General features: G+C 35.5%; 1 long non-coding RNA gene across 1 annotated transcript; it reads right to left on the bottom strand.

Annotated features, from left to right (window-relative positions):
• Nucleotides 1–1,592: 1,592 nt before the first annotated feature.
• Nucleotides 1,593–1,916, bottom strand: LOC115760446. Its single transcript, XR_004017655.1, has 2 exons — nucleotides 1,724–1,916; nucleotides 1,593–1,648 (listed from the first exon to the last, which is right to left on the bottom strand). It is a non-coding gene; the product is annotated as an uncharacterized LOC115760446 (long non-coding RNA).
• Nucleotides 1,917–6,000: the final 4,084 nt, after the last annotated feature.

Below are 6,000 nucleotides of genomic sequence, written 5' to 3'. Positions count from 1 at the left end.
CATTGTAATCTCTGAAGTCGGATGGTATACATCCTCAGGAAGAGATTAAAGAGTGGACCTATACACATTAGAAATAAGGTAGTCGTTAACAAATACAAGGTCATATGTTCTATTCAAATACTTCGAAATTGAATTGATTTGAAACAAGGAAAGATCAAGCATGCAGTCTATAAAATCGTGCTGTGCTGAGGGCACTAGATAATTTTCGGCAGTGAATAATGACGAAGAGATGTTCGGAAAATTTAAAATCACCCAACACCATAAATAGGTCATTTTCACGCACGTGTGAAGAAACTTCTTTAATACAAGTAATATGTTTCATATAAACTTGAATATCCGTGTAGGAAAAGACACCTGAACTAAGACAATCTCAGCGTCAGTAGGCGTAACAAAACAAAGATTTTCTGACTGGAGTGAGGCTTTAACGGCAATTAACACCCCAACACCTCGAGTCGGCCGATCATTTCTATGCAACATTTTCTAGCTGTCGCTCAGCAAACTCCCGGAAATTCATTGGCGCTCTCACTAGACCTCCTGTCGAAAACGGCATTGGCAGTGCCGACGCTCCGTCAGAGTCAGAAGCCCAGTCCGACACCTGTTCCTCAGCCATACTAATCCCTTCTGAAAACTGTACCCCTCTCGTCTAGAAGGCTTAATAACCTTAATACTAGTCGAAAAAACTTTACTCTTATTAAATAAATAAACATCCATCTTCAAAACTTACTATTATCGAATAATAAAGAAATACACATCGACCACAAAAATAACGCACAGAATAATATTATTGTAAAATACAAATGACCGATGGCTTTATTTATACGATTCTCGTCCGTTCCGTACGACTCCGATTTAAGAATTGAATTCTTCTTCTTGTTTTGCTCGAAGTGTATCAGCGATATCGATACTTCAGGCATATTGCACTAAGTTGCTTATTATCTTATACTATATATGGTTACATTTATACATATCGAAGCGATATCGATATTTCAGGCATATTGCACTAAGTTGTAATGGTTTTGCTATTTTCGCGAATGACAACACAAAGCAACTAAAATATGAAAAAAACCCTAGACAGGAACGTAGTGCTTTTATATTTTGTGGAACTGGATAGCTTTTTGACGCTTTTATATGAGAGTCACTTGGTACTATGCCCTTTTGTGTCACCTTATATTCCAAAAACTCGTCTTAAAAATATGCATTTCTTCATATTTATCTCTAAATTGTGTTCACTGATACGGGCTAACAACTTCTTCAAGATCTATATGTGTTCCTCTACTCTTTGTTGCCACCATTATATCGTCCATATGAACTGCGTTGCTCTTATTTCTAATGAGGTCACTAAGCAGATTGGAAATAAATCTCTGAAATATGGCTGATCCATTTTTAAGCCCGAAAGGCATTCTTAAATACTCGTACTGTGCATGAGGGGTTACGAACGCAGTGTACGGGATTGATTTTTCCTCAACTCCAATCTGATGGTAACTACTTTTAAAATCTATTGATGGCTCTGGCGACCTTTCCATATTTCAATATTTATTTGTTGGCTGGCTCGAGGTCCGTGTTTGTTAAAACAAACAATGAAAACAATTTTATTTTAATTTTCTTCCGATATATTTCGGTTGCACATCGGCAAACCGTCTTCAGGGCACTAACACCAAGGTACAAAAAACAATTAACAATTATAATACAATAAATTAAACATTATTTCGAACATTTTACATACATTATTTTACACGTCTGCGCTTTTTGACGTGGAGATTGTTACTGAGGTTGTTTGGCTGTTTAAGAGGTGTCTGTACAAGTGAGCGCAATTTTCTGTGTCTGTCTTGTAGTTTAGTCGTTTGTTGGTTGGTGTGTTAATTATGTGTAGCATTTCCAATGTGTGTCGCTTGTTATAGTGTTGTTCTTGTTGTAAGATTGTTGTTTCATCAAAATTTGGTGTGTGGTTGCTTCTTATACAATGGGTCATAAGTGCTGTTTTCTGTATATTATTTTGATGTCTTAGTTTGAAGTCCGATTTATGTTGACTAATCCTTGTTTTTAGCTTCGATTTTGTTGTACCTATGTAGACACTATTGCACTTGTTGTTGTTTTCCCCGCCACATGGTATTTGGTAAACGACGTTGCTTTTTTCGATCATCGGGATTTTCGACTTTATCTTGTTGAAGAATTTTTGTAATGTATTCGTCGGTTTGTGTGCTACTTTTATATCTTGTTTGTTATAACAGTCTGAGTTTGTGAGGCGTTCTGATAGTCGTGGTACATATATTAGTGATTTGTATATTTTAGCAGGTTCTGTTGGCTTTTTTCTTTCGATTTGTCGTCTTTTTAATAATGTTTTGATTATATTTGGGGGGAAGTCATTTTTGGTCAAGAGTTTTTTGATTTCATGTTCAATTTCTTTGTGGTATATTGTGTCCGATATTTTCATCATTCTATTCATACAGCCTAGTGCTGTATTGATTATCATACTCTTTGGGTGGTTTGAATTGAAGTTGAGTATTCGTCCGGAGGCTATGGGTTTCCTATACCACTTTATTTTGAGTGTGTTGTCCATTCTGCTTACAATAGAGTCTAAAAATGGTAATTTCCCGTCCTTTTCTAATTCCATTGTAAATTTTATCTGTTTGTGGAAGGAATTCAATTCTTTTAGAATATTTTCCACGTCTATTTTGTTCGTTATGGCAAAAAGGTCATCTACATACAGTATGTCAAGAAATTGTTTTCACACTAGAAAAAAAAATTATTTTTCGACTTTCTTAGCAAAAATAAATACTTTCAAATATTGCAAATATTTTTTTTTTAATTTATTATAGTTGCTTATAGTATTTACTAAAAGAATTCATAAAAATAGTAATAGAAAGTAGAATGATATGTGAGAAATAATTCAAAAACCAAAAATAGTCGGCTTTGCCGCTGTCAAACAATTGTTTACACAAAAATGTTCTGCATTCCTCTGTGCGCTTATGCAGTGAATAGCGGTAAATTTACAGTAACTTTGGCCTTGCACATGCTCTGTTCTACGAATTTGGCTTGTTATGAACTGAAAATTTTCGTTTGTTGCGCGTCAGAAATTATTTAGACACTCTTAAAAATGCCAGGCAAGAGATTATCGTTTGAGGTGGTCCAGTTAGTGTATTTTAATCACCAATTGGGTAAAAGTGCGCTGGAGTTATCAGAAATGTTTTCTGTAACCCGTAAGACCATTTATAATATTATAAATCGCGCTGAAAACGAGGGAAGATTGGAGCCAAAGAAAGGAGCCGGTCGGAAGCAAAAAATAAATAAACGAGCGGAGCGCGCATTGGTGAAAAAACTGGACCAAAATCCGATGATTTCGACGAGAACTCTTGCAAGAGATCTTAAGGAAGAGTTGGATCTAGATGTATCCCACGAAACTGTACGTCAGGTCATACTACGACACGAGTACAAATCAAGAGCTGCTCGCAAGAAACCAATGCTCTCTGATGTAAATGTTGGAAAACGCTTGTCCTTTGCCACAATGTACCACAACCAACCTGCCGAATATTGGGATGACGTCATCTTCTGCGATGAGACGAAAATGATGCTATATTATAATGATGGGCCAACAAGGGTGTGGCGTAAGCCCTTAACATCTTTAGAAAACCGAAACATCATTCCGACAGTCAAATTTGGCAAACTGTCCATAATGATTTGGGGGTGCATCTCAAGCCAAGGAGTCGGAGATTTGGCTTTTATTGAAAACACGATGGACGCACAACAATATTTAAGCATTTTGAAGAACCAGTTGACAAGCAGCGCGAATAAATTTGGGTTTATAAACAATAATATGCCGAATTTTAAATTTTATTAGGATAACGACCCAAAGCATAAGGCGCATATGATACGCTTGTGGCTACTTTATAACTGTGGTAAAGTCTTCGATACACCTGCACAAAGTCCTGATCTTAATCCCATAGAAAATGTCTGGGCTTTGTTAAAGAAAAGAGTGGCTAAAAGGCATCCAAAGAACCGAACTGCACTTAAAACTGCTATACTAGAAGAGTGGCAGCAGTTGCCGAGCCATTATGATTTTAAAAAGCTTATTCATTCAATGAAAAAGCGCCTAAACGAAGTCATTAATACCAATGGTGGCCATACAAAATATTAAATATAAGAAAAATATGTAATTTCAGTGCCTTAAATTAATTTAATTATTACTTATGCCAAATGTGTAAACAATTGTTTGACAGCGGCAAAGCCGACTATTTTTGGTTTTTGAATTATTTCTCACATATCATTCTACTTTCTATTACTATTTTTATGAATTCTTTTAGTAAATACTATAAGCAACTATAATAAATTTAAAAAAAAATATTTGCAATATTTGAAAGTATTTATTTTTGCAAAGAAAGTCGAAAAATCGTTTTTTTTTCTAATGTGAAAACAATTTCTTGACATACTGTATTTGGTCAAGAGTCTTGGTTTTATTTTTAATTTATCTGTAATCTTGTCCAACAGTTCCTCCATTAATATATCTGCGATTACTGGGGAAGCCGGTGATCCCATTGGCATTCCCTTAAGTTGTGTGTATATTTTGTCTTCGTATTTGAAATATCTGTTTTCCTGTATGCAAAATCTAACTATGTCCATAAATAGTTGTTTCGGTATATTCGTGTGCTCTTCTAATTTGGTCCATTTTTGTCTTATTGTATCAAGTGCTAATTCTATTGGTATGCTGGGAAATAAGGATACTACGTCAAAAGATACTAATGTTTCCTCTTCTCTAATCTGGGAGTTGTTGACTCTGTCTTTAAAATCTACCGCGTTCTTGATGTTGTACCTAGAGTCCATTGTCAGATTTTTTAATATTTGTATTATATATTTGCACAGCCCGTAAGATGGAGATCCGATGGAAGAACATATTGGTCTCAGTGGTGTTCCTTCCTTGTGTATTTTTGGTAGTCCATATATCCTCGGAGGTACCGCTGTTGTTGTAGTCATCTTATTTCTTTCGTCCTTTGAGATAAGACCCATCTTGAATAATTGTGCTACGAAGGTGTTATTCTTTGTCTGTAGTCTTGATGTCGGATCCAGTCTCAGTGTTCTATACGCGCATAAGTCGTCTAAAATATTTGTCATTTTATTTTTATATTCATCCTCATCCATTGCTACGGTTTTGTTGCCCTTATCCGACGATAGAATTTTCATATTTATATTTTCTTTCAGTAATTTTCGTGTCTGTTCCACTGTCTCCAGTATTGCTCGATCCCTACTGTTTTGGTTGTTCTTGGTTTTATGCTCTTTGACTAACAAAGAGAATTTTGTGCGCGCCGACTCTTGTGTTTCCTTTTCTTTTATTGTTTGCACTAGCTCCTCACCGTCTGCGATGTATTTCAAGAGAGGAAAATCTCTCTTGCTGATTGGGAGAGCGAACTTCGGCCCTTTTGCGAGTAACGCTACGACGTTTGGCGGGAATTCTATTTTTGTTTTGTTTACAAACCACTCTCTTTGAGTGTTGTTATCCGCTAAGGCTAGGTTCCGTTGATCTCGTAACTTATCGTGTTTCGTTTCTTGTCTTTTCTTGAGTGTTGTTGTTATTTTGTTTTCTATATTTCTCTCGCTCTCAAAAAACGCTTTTGCGTCATCTGTGGTCATCAGTTGTTCTATGTTTGTTTTTGCTTTTTCCATATGTTTTGTTTGTTCTTGTAATAGGTTGTGTTTGTGTTTTATAAGTAAGTTTAATATTTTGGTATGGTAAAAATGTGTGTGTCTAGTCAATGTTCTTGTTATGTCAGGGTGGGTTTTATTGTCAGTGGTCAGTATGGTCAAATGCTGTGTCAAGTTTTTGATGAAGTTAGGTATTAAATTTGATTTTCTACATTTTAACAAAAATTTTAAACTAGATTTAAGTTTAGTTAATTTTACCAGTGTTAGTTGGAATTTATTAATTGTTCTTTTCGAATCCTTGTATTTAGTTTTTATTTTTGCGTAGCTCATGTTGGTTGCTGTGCATACGGCGTGCCTTCCGTTGATATT

This window comes from Drosophila novamexicana, unplaced genomic scaffold (assembly GCF_003285875.2).
Source record: "Drosophila novamexicana strain 15010-1031.04,08,12 unplaced genomic scaffold, DnovRS2.1 tig00000458-arrow-arrow-pilon, whole genome shotgun sequence".
NCBI lineage: Eukaryota > Metazoa > Arthropoda > Insecta > Diptera > Drosophilidae > Drosophila > Drosophila novamexicana.
This window is presented reverse-complemented; position numbering and strand designations above follow the sequence as displayed.